This window comes from Saccostrea cucullata, unplaced genomic scaffold (assembly GCF_032062105.1).
Source record: "Saccostrea cucullata isolate Sc308-1 unplaced genomic scaffold, CSIRO_AGI_Scuc_v1 ctg146, whole genome shotgun sequence".
Classification (NCBI taxonomy): Eukaryota; Metazoa; Mollusca; class Bivalvia; order Ostreida; family Ostreidae; genus Saccostrea; species Saccostrea cuccullata.
This window is the reverse complement of record NW_026919274.1, coordinates 1465376-1485551: the sequence shown is the minus strand read 5'-3', so window position 1 is coordinate 1485551 and position 20176 is coordinate 1465376. Positions and strand designations below refer to the sequence as shown.

General features: G+C 31.1%; 2 long non-coding RNA genes across 2 annotated transcripts; both read left to right on the top strand.

The window, feature by feature from the left end:
- Positions 1 to 1497: 1497 nt before the first annotated feature.
- On the top strand, positions 1498 to 3742 carry LOC134283661 (uncharacterized). The gene is made up of 3 exons (XR_009995518.1): positions 1498 to 1712; positions 2570 to 2713; positions 3065 to 3742. It is a non-coding gene; the product is annotated as an uncharacterized LOC134283661 (long non-coding RNA).
- A 4236-nt stretch (positions 3743 to 7978) lies between these two features.
- On the top strand, positions 7979 to 9582 carry LOC134283655 (uncharacterized). The gene is made up of 3 exons (XR_009995515.1): positions 7979 to 8044; positions 9159 to 9245; positions 9452 to 9582. It is a non-coding gene; the product is annotated as an uncharacterized LOC134283655 (long non-coding RNA).
- The last annotated feature ends 10594 nt before the right edge of the window (positions 9583 to 20176 follow it).

Genomic DNA, 20176 nt, shown 5'->3' with positions numbered 1-20176 from the left:
TCCTACAGATACTATATTACATACCTAATGTAGTAATTAGTATGTTATCAATACATACGAAACCTACCAGTTTAGTGAGAAACGTTCAATTGCTCAATGAAGACAGAAGGCAGACAAAAAAAAAACTCTGCGATGTGGTTGACAACTTAAAAGCTTTTTACTACACATTATAACAAGTTATGCCAATCAAGGAAATATTTCGAGAAATTTGTGAAAGAAAGCGATGAAACAAGAAACTTGTTGATATCAAGGCCAATGACCGAAAACATTGGACACAGATTTGGGATGCGAAAAAGTTTATGGCCATGGTTTGTGAAAAAAAATATCCGACATAATTTTCAATTACGTATAAATATATAGGATGACTCGTATGGATACATTTAGACAAAATAAGGCTCAGATCACGATTCTTGCGAGGACCAAGTAATGTAAGCTAATGAAAAATACAACGATATTCCTTTACGAGTAGGTTTTCCCGTGAATTCAAAGGGTACCTGATCTGTCATTCAGTCCAAGGAATTTGATTTGACCTTTTTAAAACAATAACAATCCCATTGACAAAAATAAACACCTTCCACTTTTTATTTCCCTTATCGTTTCATGTACATGACATGTTTAATAGCATAATTAGGAAAATTCTTTTTCTAATTAATGTTTTCTCATTTTTGAATCGGATTCGATTCATATTCAGAAACATCTCTAATATAGACTATGGCCAATATGTTAATGTCCCTGATTGTAACACGACTGTGGCCCATAGATTTGAAGTGGTCGCAAAAACTTAATTTTTTTTTCATTGAAAATATATTACTACTAAAGTATTTATATTAAATTAAAATGCATTTTGCAGTAGTATCAGTAAAAAATAAATAATTTATTTATTTATCATTATTATTATTTTTTTTTTGTCATTTCATTTCTTAGTGAACCTTAAGGAGATCCCATCCTCAGCCAGGAAGGATAACTCCAAAAATTAATATTTAATTTGAAATGCATCAAAATAAGGCTTGAAAATGAAATTTATTTATGCAACAATTTTCATATTATTCATCTTTATAAGATTCATGGTTTTTGGAAGTCTTAGAAAAGGTCTTATAAAAGTTTACATTTTTACCCTATAAAAGGAAAAAAAATTAATACAGTTTTAGACAAATAAGATTTTCTTGAATCCAGCCTTAGATACAAATGCTTATTAGCATGAAATGAAATAAGAAGTGATATGTGGTGTCTTGCAATGATAACAAAAGCCTTTTTCACTATGTATTATAGAACACATGACGGAAATAGAAGACAAAAAATACCAAATAAGTATGAAAATCATGACAATTTCTCTTGTGGATTCAGAGATACTTTTATGAGTAGTTTTGATAATTTAAATGCTTATTTTATAAACCTGAGGATCGGACTACCTTAAGCTAACTTATAGCGTCCAAGTAAACGAAATTGAAGTGGTCTTTTAAGAACTATAAATAATTAAAAGATCAATGGTATTTTTTACATAGGAATAATACTAAATACCGAGGAAATGGAGATCAAGGCTATGTAAATCGGCTTCATTTTGGCAATCATTGCTTTCGTATTCCATCTGATCGGGTTTGCTTCACCCTACTGGATTAATGCAGATATTGGATCACATTCCATACACTACGGTCTTTGGAAAGGTTGTGGTTTAGTGTTAAATAGTGGCTGTGGAGATATTATAAATCCAAAAGGTAATGACAAACCTTGTTTTATGGGCTTATATACAATGAAGAGCATTGAAGTGGAAAAATTTTCTGCTTCGATGAAACGTTTTGAGCTATCTTTAGACAAGCCCATTTCATTAGAAAAGAAAAATCGGTCAAATGATTCAATCGAATACCTGTAGAACAGGTATTTCATAAATATAATAGCCAATGAAATTGACGGTCTACATAAACACCGAATAAGCAGGTGTTCGACTGATACATGTGCTATGCTAACTCCAATAAACATGATAAAATCATAATTATGTACAAAATCGGTGCAATGCGTGTTTTACATAAGCAGGAACTCTATACATAGCTCTTTCTTATTTAAAAATCTTCATTTCAGCGTAACTCATGTTGCTTGTCGCGAAAAGTGTAGTGTCCTAAAACATTACGACGAATATTCCTTTCTCATTTCTAAAGAAATGGGCGTGTGGTTATGTTATAATTGACGTTCAAAACATGACTCAGAACGTTTCGTCCAAACGGAAAATTTTACCACTTCAATGCGCTTCATTGTAGTTGTTGTTGATTGATGCAAGTATTAACAAAAACATTTTTTAAACAATTTGAAAGATTAATCAAACAACGCGTTATTATATGATTGACATAAACCGAAACACCTGATATATATATTTACTCTTTTTTGTTCATAATTAACTTTTTAATTAAAAATTGAAAACATTTTAACATTAACTCTCTCTCTCTCTCTCTCTCTCTCTCTCTCTCTCTCTCTCTCTCTCTCATACACACATAAAACCTTAACGTGATTTTCTTTTTGTATTTTAATTTTTTAACAATAAGACTATTCAAAAATTTAAAAATAATGATTTGTATTTCAGATTGGCTTAAGGCCTCACAAGCGTTTGCCATCCTTGCATTTATTTCCTTTCTAGCTGCCGTTGTGTGTTCTGCTTTAAAGCTGTTTGTCCTAAAAGACAGAAAGATCATCTTATTTGCTGCCATGGGCGCAGTGTTTGTGGGAGGTAAGTTTACAGTTTACAAATAAAAATGATTCCTATGGGTAAAATCATTTTTGAAAGGAAATTTTGCTTTTTTATGTATTTAGTCAATTTAAAATTAACGGTTAAATCGTCTTGAGATCGTGATTTAAAAGATTATTTTTTGGATATCTCCTAGATTTGATTTTAATTTTATTCATTGATTGGCTTTTTTCTTCAACATTTTGGAATTATTTACATGTAAAATTATTAGTATTTTCTAGAAAGAAAAAAAATTCGCATATAATCTCATCTTAATGAAATATTTCAACAACATCCGTAAAAAATGGAAAAATTGATTTTAATTATTTATTTGTATCTTTTTTTCCTTTACAGCGTTCTGTGTCCTTCTCTCAATTGCTACATACGCTGGAAAGATGGAAGGTATAACAGGTGGATCCAGTCTTTTCAACTTTCACTTTGCCTTTGCGTTTTGTATTATTGGAATGCTGGTCGCAATAGCCTCTGGAGTATGTTTTATTCTGGAATTAAAGAACTCATAAAGCAGTAGGCTGGTGGTTTTTTCTTAGATCACTTATAGAATTTTACATTAGGATTTGAAATTGGCTTGCTTTTTTTCTTAGATCACTTATAGAATTTTACATTAGGATTTGAAATTGGCTTGCTTTTTTTTCTTAAATCACTTATAGAATTTTACATTAGGATTTGAAATTGGCTTGCTTTTTTTCTTAAATCACTTATAGAATTTTACATTAGGATTTGAAATTGGCTTGCTTTTTTTTCTTTTGATTGCTTCGTATTTTATATTGTACGAGTGTATGAACGTTTAAGAAAAAAAGGACTACTGGTTTCGGCCGAGATGAATCAGAACGGGGATATCAAGAATTCAAAAAAGAATCTACAATGTATATGTACATCAATAATTTACCAAAAAATCCATCTGTACATAAACAATTTCAGCATTTTAACTCATTTGTTTTCTTTTATAATGACATGCATTTTTACTCTGTAAAATTTTAGGAAAATTAAAAAATAGTTTTCATGCTGCTTTGCTATCGGTCTTGTAATCATTTATCAAGCAATTTTTATATTTAAAGGGGATTGATAATATTAAGTAGTCCTTTACTTGTTAGGGAAAATTTCGTATAGAATTGATCCCACTATACACCATATAACTGAAACTTAGGGGTGCAGCCTAGAACAGACCTATTTAATTCTTGGTATAATTCTACTTACGGTATGTACTCACCTATAAGTTAATCGGTTGTGATTTTTGAGGTAATTTTGGAGGTAGTTGCCATATACAAACTTATAACTCATCTTAAATTTTGCCAGAATCAGTTGACAATTTCAAAACACCACTCTAAAGTTTTAAGCTGATTTTATAAAATAATATCTGTAGAGAATAAGCCAATAATTATTTTCATACCATAAAAACAGTAATGAACAAAAAGATGCAAATAAAGTCAAACAAATTTGTAAATTCTTGTACTTTATGCATTTTCTTAGAATACATAATGATACAATAACCAGACTTTATTCAACGATAGTCAACGGAAATGGCTATAAAATACAATATTTGCCGCCCTAAAAAAAAAACAATGTTTTCCTACAAGTCGGACATAGAGTCACTTATAGGCAAGTATATACGGTATACCACACACCCCTTACCCTAAAAAATAGCGTCGTTCAATATTTTGTCATTGAATTCTTGTTTAAATTGAAAAGTCATTGCACGAACCAAAAATCTAAATAAGCTATAGATTGTTTTTAAAAGAGTCAGTGTTTGCCTTAATGCACAGAACAAACTACAAGGCATGCTTTATGTTTAAAGAGCTAATATCGTTTATCTTTGTACCAGACAATAAGTGAGAGCCATTTTAACCTTGTCATGTTTGAGATTGAAATAGATAATAATTAGATACATACGACTCTAAATATCTAAATTACAATAAGTGTCAGCAAACTGGACAAAATGTTGATTTTTTTCTTGAATAAGAAATTGAAAATACAGACAATTAAAAATTGTTTTTACAAAAAGAGGGTGTCCTCAGGGTCTAATTTCTTTTTAATAAAAAAGCAAACCTGTTTAGTTATAAATGAATACTGGGTAGCATTTATATGGGATATCCTGATTTTAAAAAACAGAGTAAACAAAATGTCTGTTTTGTAGGATCTCCACTTTGTAAAACTGCTACTGTTGAGAGCAAATTAACCAAAACATTAGAAAAAGAAAATTCGTGTAAAATCACTTTTTAAAAAAAGGACAGAAATCTTTTGAAAATTTAGATGTCACTTAATATATCTAGGCTTTTAATTGATAAGACTATTTTTACATTCTTAACTTTTCCTCTACCATGACTCAACCTATGTTCATCAACACGTCCTTAGAATTGAATTGAACCTATGTTATTGAACAAAGTCAAAAGGATCGGACACAAGTTCAGTAACTTAGATAGTCCTCTCCTAATACAACATTTTGTAAAATTGCCAAAATTAAAAAAAACAAACATATATACATAAGGTGTACTACATACATGTACATTGTATACATCGAAGCAATAGAAAAGCAATAGAAAAGAAAAAAAATCTTTAAATGTACAAATATAATAGTAAGAGAATCATCGCCCCATAGCATTAAATGCACATCTATAACATGTGATTCATTAAGGAATTTCTTGCTTTAAAATAATATTTACAAACAAAGGACATATAATATGCATCTTCTGGTAGTCCACAAGAACAATTAGGACTGGTTATTATATTGCAGCGATAGAAGTCAGATTTTAAAATACAATTATGTCTTAATCTTGTATGAATTATGTTCAAAAACCTATTTCCATAAGAAAAACATTTCGGAGGTTTTACATTACTATTTAGCAGATAGTTTTTTAAAAAAATTGATAGAAGTTGCCTCCCTTGGTTGAAGACTAAGGGAATTCCACTTTCTAACAGTATCGGGAATAAATGATTTATTATAGAGTTCTAATCTGTATTTTTGGCAAAGAATAATTTAAAGAATTCCGGGTAGTGTATGCTGAAATTTTGCCTCTTGTATCAGGTACTAAGTTTTGTTAATAATTAGGTACTAAATTATTGTGCATTTTATACATTGTTATTGGTTTTGCCCTATTTCTTGTATATTCCAATGGTTCCCAACCTGTTTTCAAATATAATGAATTTCTTGAGGCAATAATTGTAAGCCCAGTTACTATTCTTGCAGCAAATAATTGTAATTTTTTGAGATTCTCAATATCTGTTTTTGTGCATCCAGACCAAACTTCAACAGCATATTCAAGTTGTGGTCTAATAAAAGATATATACATCTGGGATAGAATATCTCTTGACACAGTAAATTTTAGTTTTTTAAGGAGCCCCAGTTTTTTTCCATAGAAGGACGTCTTTGAACTCTTTAAACCTGAATCACACACTGGATCAATTCTTAGACATTACCATTACTTCTAGGATTGAAGATTTACAGTAATAATGGAAACGTGTACATTTTATGATGATACAACTGTAAGGAAAATAATTCCTTAACAAATAATGCCATAATCTAAACTCATGGATATCTACTAAATGCCATGCTTTTTATTAAAATATTACAATAAATTAAATGGAGTTAACGAACAGTTTTCAAGCTCAAAAGTCAATAAAACAAAACAAAATAGGAGCAGAGAAAACACGGAAATCAAAAACAACAGATGTGAGATCAGGTACAATGGAGGAATGAGCATCCCCTGATGACCGGTTACCCGGCCCGTCTTGTGCTCCCTGTAATGATAGGGAAATAACGGGAAAAATCCGTCGACAATTTAGCGTGTAAATATTGGTCTAACAATAAGTATGAAAAACTTCCATCAGCATTTGACTTTAATGATCGATTGTATTCGCTGACATTATCATTGAATTGACAATTGAACTTGCGAAATGATGACTTCAAACAAAACTGCTTATATTCTTGTTTCATCAACATTTTTATCAATTACTCACCACGTTTTACAAAATATTCATAAAAGGTGCATAATTTTGAGTATCGAATCAACCGAAAGATGTAAACCCCGTATGCAAGTGGTAAAGATAGATTGCTGCATACGTAAGGGAAGTTGATGTAATGATTATTATCATGAAGCTGTGTTGTTAGATTACCATTAACATCTATCTAAATATGAAACAAATGAGCTAAACTCTGTGGTATCTAATATTTCAAGATATCATATCGACATAAAAATGGAGGAAAAAAATTTTGTCAATCAATTGCTAATTGACAATGCGTCGTCTAAATATCTAAATGTCGAGTTAAAGGCAACAAGTGTTATTTTCTTTTCACATACATGTACAGTATAAGTTTTTGAACAAATTTTGTTTCATATGAATACAAAAATAGGTTTCAATTGCTTAGTGTATGTTTATAAAAAACAAATCATGTGAATCACTAACAGAAAAATACTTTTTTCTGGAAAAAATCTCGGATTTAATGGCAATCAATTTCAAAATTTTAGAAGCGGCTCTTTTGCTCATTATGAATGTAAGTATATACCGTTCTTCAATTACTGCTAATACTCAAAAGCAGAGTAAAACATTCCAGGAAATGGTGCATTTTTCCTGAATGCTGAATATAGCACCGCCCTAACCTCAACTATGTACTTAAGAGTCAAAATCAGCAAGCATCGAGCATTTAGTTAAAAAATGTGGAAAGTGGCATAGAAATAGATTTGGTTAAAACTCATATATAAATTTTCAGAACAAAGGGTATGATAGAAAAAAGCAAGCAAAAAATAATTTTTCGCATTGTTGCTATGGAAACCACGCGCCTTTCAGATAGTTTGTTTTGTACTTTATCATGACACTTGAATTTATGGTTAAACAAATACTTTTTAATTACTAGTCATTAAAAAAAGCTTTTTACATTATTATTTTATTTATATAAATATTCTCTATTTTAACAACTGGTGATTTTTGAAATTCTCTTCACCTTTTGATTTATATAACTAGTTTTTGGAGGTTTGTTTTGCTTTAAAAAACAGCACATTTGAAGTACTTTATAAGAAATCTACAACCACATTAAAGCTTATCAACATAAGATATTTATTCAACAGTATTTCTTCTAGAAAAATCAAGAAAAAAATCTGCAGGCAACTAAAGCATTTATATATGATAACTGATTTAAATCCACAATTTTCTGTAACTTTTGCTTCAAATTACCTCCCTTTGGTGTAGCTCTCTAACATAGGAGGAATAAACGGTAGTTTGCTTACATTGTTTTCAATAGCAATGTACAGAAGACTAGCAGAAAATTACAAACTTGGAGCAGTCTGAGCCTCAGTTTTGGCGTTTTCATGAGTCTTAATTACGGTGAGTGATTGAAATTTTTATTATTTACCATTACAACAGTTACTGAAGAATGTATAGCATAAATTAACCATGCAATAAAATATCTAACACTTGGCAAGTGTTTTTGCACATTTTAATTTAATTCTGATTAATTATGTTAGCATAACTTTTAGTATTTTATAACAAAAAAGAAAAGATTATGCATGGCCTGAGGAACCAGGAAGAGGGGGGTATCCCCCCACAAATAAATATAGCCGATATTAAACTATAATATGAGCAAATGAAATTAAATCCCCCAACTTAGATTGTATCTACGGGCCTAACGTGAAAAAGTTGGTCATTATCAGTCACATAACTTTATCCCAAATTTTAAAGTTTAATTTGAATTTTGTTTAATTTTAATTTGTTGTATTCACGGTATGTATGTAGCAAAAGTCACTCACCAGCTATAATAAATTTAACTTTTTTGATGGTCAGGTAAATAAAATTTTGTATATAATAGTAGATATCTTTATTTATTATTTAAAGATAATACCTGCTTTTTACATGAAAAATTATGAATTTATGAAAACCAACACTATTATGAAATATTTGTAAAATGGAATGACCTTTGTTGTGGCGTCCGTAAAAAAGAAAAGGGGGCAGGGGGTTAACTCTGTACTTAATATATTTCAGTTTAGGAAAGGGGATTACCTTGGAAGTATTTTCATACAGACAAATGTATTATGTACTGTAGTGGATTAGTAGTAACTGAATTGTATATATACCACAGTAAAATAATTAATTAAAAAAAAAACTTTTTTAAGCTGTTGTCATCCAGTGTTTACTTATAAAAGAAAATTCATATTCAGCTAGCATTTTCTCCGTACCACTGAACTAATTTAAGTCAACTGGGTTCAAATAATAAGCATCATGCATTAGATTTAAAGCACGTAAATTTATGAAATGAATATCTATACTCCATTTTTTTTCTTGAAGGGGGGGGGGGTTATTGGAAAGAAATGAAAAGCATGATTTAGAGTTTTGACAAAACCTAGAACCAATTGACCTTTTTATTGCAAGTTTTTAAATTTAAAGAATATCTAAAATCAATGTGCCATGGTCTCAACTTTGTGTTGTATACTTCTTTTTTTAGAATGAAATTCGGCACTTTAAAGCCAAACTCGGAAAGAAGCGGAAACAGAGTTGGATGAGCTGATATAGAATTAGACAGGAAAAACATGTAAATAATACATTTAGTAAAAACGTTAACTTTTTAAAATAAAATGATAAACCATTGAGATTTCTTGGAATTTAGTTGATTCCAATAAACATGCTTTGCATTCATCATAATTCCCCAAGCTCAACTAGAAATGGTTCTAAGTATACTATATGACGGCAAAGCTGTATAATAATATTTTTATATTTTAATTTTATCACTTTTTTCAGATTATAATACATTATTACAGTACAGACCATTGATGCTGGAAGTGAGTGGATAGTGTTACCGGAGACTCAGGGATCCAGAAAATAGATCCATAAATTGTACAGTGTATTCATGAAAGTGCATAAAAAAATGTTCAATCCAAGAGTAACATTCTTTGTTTGTCTGTTAGCATTTTTTTATTGATGTAAATCTAATAACTATCAATTTTTAGCATGCAGATTCATAATCATTAGATAGTAGAAGAATCTGAAACATATCTTTATATTCTGCATTTTGAAGTATCATAATTAAAACAAGGTCAATATTAAATGATCAATCAATTAATTTCAAAACTGACAAAATGTTTTTGTGAGAAAAAAGAAAGAGCGCTTATTTATATATCGTTCCTAATGTACCACTGATGTTGGTGTGAGTGAAATGAAAATGATGATGATGATGAACTTGTTTAAAGTCTGACGACACGTTCCTCAAATTTATGTTGTGTCTCTCTAGGTATTATATCTGTAACAGGAAAGGAGAAAATGTATGGCTGGACCGGGAATCGAACCCGGGACCCCTGTATCTCTAGTCAGGTGCTCTACCAACTGAGCTATCCAGGCCGATATCCACGGCCCCAACCATTACATTCCTCCCTCCTTAAATGGTCTTCGCCCTCGAAGACACAACCCAAGTTCTTATTGCCCCTGGCAGGACTTTCACCTGCAATTCCAGGGGTGGTCAACGGCACCAAATCTGTAACAGGATAGGAGAAAATGCGTGGCTGGACCGGGAATCGAACCCGGGACCCCTGCACCTCCAGTCAGGTGCTCCACCCACCGAGCTATCCAGGCTGATATCCACGGCCCTAACCATTACATATATATTATGTGTGAAATATTCATATTTGTCATTCTCTTCTGATTTCTACATTGTTTTCAAAATGTTTTTAAATTTAAATACATTTGTACAACCAAAATTTTGATATATGCCATTTAAAGGATTTGCCCATTAGGGTTATTAATGAATATCTTTTAGGGTCAGTTCAAGTTTAGACATTCATATATATATATATATATATATATATATATATATATATATATATATATATATATATAGCCCTTCAAGATGGGTTAACATCAGGTTATGTTGAGAAAAAAATTGGGTGGGGAATCCCCCCTAACCAACCCAACCTAACCAAACCAGCATGCCTGATTGATATGGTTTACTTTAAAATTATGTGAGCTGTCATAGTGACTCTTTCATAAACTAGAATTATTGTGAGCAAGCTCATAAAATGATACCCACCCTCCTGCTATTTCATTAAATGTTTTTTTTTTTTCAAAAAAGGTCCAAATATTGATTTAAAACCTTTTTAAAATATATACATACCAAAAATGACTATGACATACATGTATACTCAAGTCATAAGTAGTAAAACCGTTGTATTGAGCACAAACTTCCAATTTCTCTTCATTGGAAGTTAAATATGTAAATGTGCCAAACTCATATAGTACACGTTTACTGCAATGACCTTGAAAAAGCTATGTCCTTGAGTCAAGGTCAAACATGTCCAAATGAACTTTGTTCAAGGTCATGACAAACCCACAGCTCAAAAATAATCCCCGAGATGAAACTTCAAGTCTTTTCATTAGAATGTTACAGAATGGGCAAAGATTGCACTATTCTTCTACCAATGACCTAGAACTTGTTCAAATGACCTTGGTTAAAGTTTTTGACACATCTCTAGATCACAAGCAATCTTAATATCAAGTATGAACTTTCAGTTGCACTTCATTGAAATGTTATTGACAAGGCAAAATGTTACATACATATGGATGGGTGAACAAGGTGATTCCTACCCCCCCCCCCCCCCTTTTCCAAGTTTCGTTTGTGAGGAATATAAAATTCCTTTTGAAATTGAGTGTGCATTTATTTATTAACAATAGCAATATTATGAGTATGCTCTGATCAGAACCAATATGACCAATATAATGAACACTGTACATGTATTCAAATTACCCCATCCCTTCAAAAAAAGCTTATTATTGCCAGATTTTCACACATTTTAAACCATTTGTAACTTTTTTCTACTAAAGTTGCCTGTAAATTTTATTGTATAGATATGACATATAGATAACCCCTAACAAGATCACATCTTTCATTTTTCCAGCAGTGGTTGTAGATTTTGTGTATATAGTGATAAACATATGTAATTTTCTTCCAAATTTATAAGCATTGACGCCATGTTCTTTTCCCGTTGTCATGGCAACAATATCACTAAAGAAATTTTGTTTTTCCCTTTTTTGGAGAATAAAGTAATTCCATCTTTAAACATATAAAGTAACCCAAATACCTTATCTTATCACGTTCAGAAAGCATATTCATAGAAAAATGTCTAAAAATCATTGATTTTCATAAGGATTTATGAACCCGTTGCTAAGGAAATGAATTTCCTTGGATACCAGTCCCTTCATACGTTCGAAAAAAAATTTTAATTGTGTTTAAGCATTAGGTAGGACAAAATCTTTCATATACCAAAAGCTTTTGAAAAAATAAAATTTTGACTTTCCATTCAATGCTCGATGCTTGCTGATTTTGACTCTTAATAATTCTGCTCTATACCAAGGAGTAAAGAACACTTGCCAAAAATTAGAGTATTGCATCCCCACTAAAGTTATTTCAATACAGCCCGCCCCTTTACCAGAACCCTTGAAGCAGGGACCATGGATTTTAATGATAGTTTTAATAAAGCATTCTTGTTCATCAAATGTATTCTTTTAGTTTGTATGTTTTACAAAAAGTGGGACAGAAATATATGAATCTTGTGTATCATTAATGCAGTTTTAGAGTATGATTTATAAAACCCATTCCGGGTGATCATTACCACTGCTTTTCATCCATAAGATAATTGCCGATTACAAGATATATAACTGCTACATATCAAATCAGTCAGCAAAGTCACTGAATATAAGTTCTATTCATTTTGACTCGTTATAAGAGAGTTCGAAACAGCAGTACAAAAAGCAAATTTCCTTCAAGGCTCTACCAATTATACAAGGACTGTGAATTATATCCATAAAATGAAACATATAGAGAAAACGAACAGCATTCCAGATCAAAAGTCCATAAAACAATACAAGACAGGAGCAGAGCAAACACGGACCTCCAAAACATCAGAGGTGGGATCAGATGCCATGGAGGAGTGAGCATCCCCTGCCGACAATTTTTTTACATTCATCTCCCCATGTTGAGCAGAGGGAAGAGGTTTTATGCAGAATACAGATTGATTTAAAGTTCAACATAATTATATGTAAAAGATCAGTTTTCCTTCTGTTTGGTCTTATGATCCTTGGGCCTTTTTAATATATAATATCTAATCATATCAACAGTTTTACTGTTAATTTTTTCTTAAGTGAAAAATAAGATTCTAAAGAATACAACATTTTTATGGTTGCGTTTTCTTTAATAATTGGAGGGCGTAAAATTCGCAATTTTTTCCCCTATCACCCATAAGACAAGGGTTCTGTAGACGTTAAAAATGGTCAAAAATTAAAGTTAAAATGAAGGACGAATACTAATAGCAATAGGACATGAGTGTTTTGCTATTTATGTTACATTATCTGAACGCTAGGATGTCATCATTTGATCAATGGAAAAAAGTTTAAACAATGAAAGGAAATTTGCTTTACGTATACTGTGAACAAAATGAATCGTGAACAGGACAAAATCATGGTTTCCTTGTAACGCAAGAGATTGGATCACATGCCGGGGAGAAGCATGCATTTCTTTTCGACTTTTCACAATTGCCATGAGCCCTCGCGGTTAATTGGCTACACAGTGATCCGTTTTCGACTTTGTTTCTAAAAAATTACTTTTCAATTGTAGGAAACATGATGGTCAAAATATACTTTAAACATATTTTATTGAGTAATTCAATCAGGATTGGGCAGCAGGCAATGCCTATGTACACCCTCTCCTTGTATAATTGGTCAAAATACAATAGTAGGTAATAATACATTAACATGATAATCAATGAAATTATAATGAAAAATAAAGATTCACAATCAAGTATTATTTATCAATATTATATTTCAAAAAAAGATGACAACCCCTTAACTGTATACATATTATTTACATACTGTTCCAGCTTAAAAATAATACAAAATATGACCATCGTCTTAATTTTTGACCCATTGGCCTTGACCTTAAAGGCTGACCTTCATCTCAAGAATTCTAACATTACTTTAAATTTGTCATTATGATAAATATAACAATATTAGTCATTGAAAAAAGATTTAAAAACTTTTGAAAGAGGAAAGATAGATCTTACATATTACACATGTAAAATACTGTTGACAAGGCCTTTCGAAATATACCATGATTTTTTACCCTGACCTTGATCACCTATATACTTTCAAAAGTTTTATCTTTAATAATTACTTTTGATTCAGATGAGATACGGCTTACATATTTGACATATGCATTACATGTTTCCGAGGATGCTGTGATTTTTTTCACCCCTTGACCTCGACCTTCAAGTTTGTCCTAATTTTCAAAAAAAATAAACTTTGATGATTATTTTTGAAAAACATATGATAGGGTGTTTATACTTGACACCATATGCCATAATTAATGGCATCTCACCCACTGAAAACCGATTCGAAAGTGGGGGACCACAATCTTTTTGAATTTTTTGCGCAAGACTTCTGTATGATTAAGAAATAACCATAGGTTGTTTTGCCTGCATAAATTGTTAAAGTATTATACCATAAAAATTATCTAAATTTTGCTTCACACATAAACAGACAAATACACTAACGAAGCTTGATAAATATCGCCTTCATTTTTAGGGGATTTGTTGATTATTACTACTTCAAGACAATTTCAAAAGAAAAGATGCGCTGTATAAAAATTTCATATATAAACCGAATTTCTTTGAAATTGAAATGATACTAAAATTATTTTTAAAAATGATTTGATCAACAGTTAAGTCAATCCCTTATTATATTGCATATAATTATTTAGTCTGTAATATATTTCAGTACCTTAGGTACTCTTCTGGTTGCTGCAACAGAGTAAATTGATACAAAATAAAATAAACGTCCGTGAGACAAAAAAGAATGCATTTCCTATGCATTCTATTTACTGTCCTACCTAAAGTTTCCATAAAAAGACTTATACATGTATAAAAATTTTCTAAATATAATCAAAAGACTTCGTACATCATGAACTGGATTTAATCGTGAAAATTGACATTATTGAACGGAGACGTCCTTTTCTGGGAAATCTTACATGGGCATGATGGGTTTATAGACTACAGATGTCCACAGCATGCTTCGTGCCTCAATACAAAGTTCTCACTTCACGAAACTGTGCACCTTCCGTCCGCATATATCCTAACAAACAATACATTCAAGTTTTCGTGATCTTAGTTTCTTGTACAATTAATTAAACACGAGTCATGCAAAAATTCGACGTTTACCAATTTTCCCCTTTGTACGTCACGGTGTCTCTTGAAGTTGAATCAATTTTTCTTTGAACAATCTTTTTTTAATTGTGAGACACAGTGGACAGAAAAATAATGCTGAATATAAACAAAACACATAGCTTATTTTCTATGTTTGTACCTAAATTTAATGTTTAATTCAAAATATTCACAGTTTTCAAAGACACTCATGGTCAGGTAATAATTAAGCTATCATAAACAGGTTCACTTCTTCGTATCTGTCATTAACTTTTCCTATTGGTATAATAAAAATTCATATAAAATACATAAGCTATTTTATTCTGTTTCTGGTGAAAATCAAGAAAGTTCTCGAAGGGAGAAAAATATTGTTAAAACGATATGATACTGCCCAATGATATGAATCGTTGCTATACCTCTTCACATGCCATTTTGAATGAGCTGGACAGGAATAAAAAGAAATTCATATCAATATACCCACTCCATGTGTCTTAAGGACCAATAGAAATCCAACTTTTTTTACTTGATCTTTCATAGAAACTAATAAAAATTACGGCATATGCCCATTAGACAACCTCGCAATGCAAGCAGTTGTAACGGACAGCTGCTTGACAGGTGAAATAAGTTTTTTTAGACATTCAGAGGGGAATAGGGAAATATTTTTTTTTTATGTTATGAATCCTTGAAATGCTTCATTGACTTGGATAACACATAAATTAATATGTATTTTTAAGGAAGCCATATATTTCCGTATAATTTCCTCTAAATAATTCATAATGTCACTCAACAGATACTGATTTGATGGTAAATAGCATTTTCTGAGTATGGGTATTTTTAACAAAACGTGCTAATAACAACGAAGCTGATATTATATACTTGTCAACTAGTTTGTTTAAAGTCGGTATATTAACACTTCGTAAAAAGACCTCATTTTTTGCAATGTGTCGCTGTCATATTTTCACCAAAACACTCCCCCATAAACTGTCATTGTTATAACAAAAGATCGTTCTGTTATATTGTCAATACAGACTTATCGATATCTTTCTATTCATTTGTATTAAAACATGAGTATAACGCAGGGCTTGAGACGGATATTTTACTTCGTTGTTAATATAATGCAATATATATAGATGTTAAGGTTACAGTATATTTTAAGGCCACAACTTAGGTATAACTTTACTTAAAGAATAAGGTATGGCTTCAATATACATTTGGCCCTGTATTTATATAAGATATGAAAGTGATGTAAGAAATTAAAATTCATCATTTCTCAATAATTTGAATTCTATGCAGTAAAATTCTACAAATTCTTTCCCCATATGACCTCCTAAATGTTCACTGTGATGTAATGATTTTCCTCAAAAGGTGCAAAAGACATCAATTTTCAGAGGGGTTTTCTTTCAGAACAGTTGTAGACTATATTTTCTAAAGGAAAATAACCACAGACATAAGTAATTTTGCAAGTTTTCTGCATTAAACTTTTTTCAGAATGGTCATCCGTCATGCCATATACCTTAATGATTTATCATATTCATCTACCCAACTCATAAATGTATTAAAGCGAATTTTATGACTTTTTAAGAACATAAATTTTTAAGGCACAATACAGCCCAAACTGTACCTTCTTCTTCCTAACGAATGCTATCAATTTCTTCCATTTTTATTTAAATATTCAATTATCTCACGTAAGATATTAATATTTTTAGCTAGAAGTTTCATTGTATGTGATGTGATTGAAATGATCTTGAATTTATTCTAAGCGCATTCTACTTTATGTAATTTTCAAGGATTAGTAAGAAAGTTTAGGGATACTGTCTTTCACTTAAACAGGTCGAGGAAATTATTTTCTGTGACGTCAGAATAAATTTACATGATAAGTGAGGAACCAACGTGACTGACAAATCGACCAATCAGCTCAATGAGTTGCATTATGGTTTACTACAAAAATACTACACGTGTCTTGCTAAAAGGCCAATTTTTTAAATCGCTCTCGGAAAAACGTGATGCATTTTTCCAAGCATTTTTTACACTTAATACAATATGAACATAATTATCTACTAATTCCATGCTCACATTTATATACAAATGATTTATAATGACAAAAATTAGGGTTTTCTCCACTCCATTGAACAATCGTTTGTTTACAGCTTTTCCTGTGCCATACTGTCAGTGAAAAGTCAATTTCACGGGATTACTCGGTCCAAAAAACAATCAACTCTGAAGTGTGCTCGCGTATTGTCAATCTTTATTACGTATACATCTCGAAACATATGCTACTCACGTTCTATGATCAACGTGCATCGGGATTTTATATAACAGGTAAATAATAAAAGACTTAAGTGGTTTTTATTTTGTTTATAAAATGCAACTTTTAATTTCTAGTAACAAATAAGTGAGCAACAACTAATTTAACCAGTTGCATGGCAAATTAACGAATATGGAGTTAAAAAACTTGAGTCTTATTTTCTTGTGAAGACTTTGTGAGCGATATTTTAAAGTAGTATTTAACAAGGAAAACTGACTTTGTTTGTTAATGTGAGCATGGAGAATCTTAATTAGTACCTAATCTTCGTATTTTTCATAAACACATCTCAAAAAACTGTAAGCTGACTTTCCCGCAGTCATTTGAAATCGCATTCCTAAATTTCCCAGACCCACGTGTTTGTAGTAAAAATAAACATGTAGTAGACCATCATGCTTTTCGGCTCATTCACTGGATTGGACCATTGTTTGCTGTGAGCACCTCTGTGCGCAATCGCAACAATATCCATATAAGGTAGTTTCCTCGACCTGTTAAATATAAGCAAAGAAAACGAACGGAAACTAGAAATAATTGACAAAATATCTTGTTAAATTACATGTAGCGCATTATCCCATTATTTTTTGATACATGAAGTTTCATTCCATGTGATAGAATAAAACACGAATATGTCGAACAGTAATCATGCTCAAAATTCCCATTCAAATCAGGTGCAAAGCAATGAAGGACCTCAAAAACAGTAGAGGTTAGATCAGGTGCAATTGAGAAGTAAGCATTCTCTATCGACCTGTCTTATCCACCATGTGCTCTTTGTCATAATCGGGAAAAACGGGGGGAAAATCAGATATTTCAAAATGTTAAAACTTAGTACAAAAAACATTTTGACTAAATGACTTACTGTTTTTGCTTAAAAAGTCATTGCAAATTGACTATAGAATTTGAGATATGGTGATGTTAAATGATACTGTTTATATTTCTGATTTCGAAACTTGTTTTTAAATAACTTTTTTAATAACTCGTTTCAGAAACAATGTGTAAGTCATTCCTTTTCAGCATAAAATTTTCTTGTTATCTACATGTAGTTTGCTATTAATGCCTCTTTCCACTTAAATATCAAAACATAAAACAGATGTGTCAGACTCTGTGGTCAGTATTTATTCAAAAGCTGTCTGAGAATTTATTGTCTATATATAAATGGAAATAATGCTCTTACATTGATAAAACGCCGTCGAAATATCACAATGTCTATCAGAACGCCACATCACGTGTTTTCAACTTCTTTTGTACATGTATAAGGTTTTTTGAATAAATTATGCTTTACGTAAATACAAATTTAAGTCCTCTAATAACGGGGCAGAAATGGGAATTCTGAGAGTGATAGAAATCATGCTTTTTAAATTTAAATTTAAGTCACATGCTTTGTACCCATTGAACACACTCATCCAAATTTTTTACTTCATTAACCTAGCGTCGTGAGTTCCTCAAAAATCTAGCTATTTCACGCATGATGGCACAAAACCAACTCGTGAAAACCTTTCCGTATCAGTTGAAATTTATTTTTCTTACAAGTGTTCCAGTAGCATTTTTATTGTCGGTCAACGTCTTTAATTGCTTGTGATCGCTCCTTTCACAGGACCGGCAGCTGTAAAGTATTAATCTATATCTAGGACTTTATTAACTTTTTCAAGTTATTGAACATAATTATAAATAAATTCATTTCCTCACAGATCGCCCTTGTCTGCTACAGTCTCTATCATTATAACGAAAGCTGTGCCATTCACAAACACATCCAGAATTTGCTTTTGATATACAAATGTACATGTATTTCCTTCTTCCTACAGCATTTTCGGAATTTATCTACGGGCTTTCCGGAACATACTACTAAAATGTATCATTTACTGTTACCACATGATATTATACAACTCTATCAATGTTCATTTATATATATATATATATATATATATATATATATATATATATATATATATATATATATATATATATATATATATATACTGTAAAACGAGAATATTTGGCGCACTACTAATTTTAGCGCCTTTGGCGCAAGAGCCCCTGAGCGCTAAAATTTATTGTGCGCTAAAGGATTTCTAAATATCATTTTTTTTGTGTGTGTTCAAAGCTTTTATATAAGTACATGTAAACTGGAAAGCGCGATTACGTAATGTCGAAGGGTCATTGGATTTTATATATACACACTAAGCACTGCACATGTTCGGAAGACAGAAAGTTCTACCAAATTATAATTTAATTAAACTATTGTTACCTCGGTAGTTGTTACCCGATTATTATCATTAGCACCTTCAAAGTTTGGCTTCTCGGCGTGTCAGTCATCTATCGCCTCGAGGTAAACAATGCAATCAAGCATGGCGATTGACCTTGCAGACAATACCTGATTAGGATTACCGTTTTATCTAAGTAATAAATTGTCGATGCATGCAATGTCTTAATTCAAATGAGTAAATACTCCATTTCTTTTAATTGAAAATAGAAATGAAATAAATTTTAACATTGTACCACGTCCCTGTGGTAGCAACACGTACCGCGGTAAAGTTAACGAATGTTTACTGATATACGAATAATGTGTTTCCGTGCTTGACTAACCGAAAAGTCAAATACGGGTGTAGATAAAAAAAACAAAATATAACATTTATATATTTTACTGACAAGTGCAAGCGCTAAAATTTATTTGCGCCAATGCATTCCCACTTGCGTTTGCGCTAAAATACGTATGCGCCAAATTTTATCGTTTTACAGTATATATATATATAAAATCCAAATTCAATTGATAAACTCAAACTTTTATCTAAAGCGCTTTCGCCCCATGCGGGCTCATCAGTTGATTTAGATTATATTAATATCTTTCCAACAAAGAAAAATATTAAAGTATAATTTGGGGATATGAAACTGTAATCATTCTAAATTTGAATGCTTTATTTTTTTTTTATTTACACAATTTTTAAGAGGATATGACTGTAGATATTGTTTAGGATATATATTGTTTTA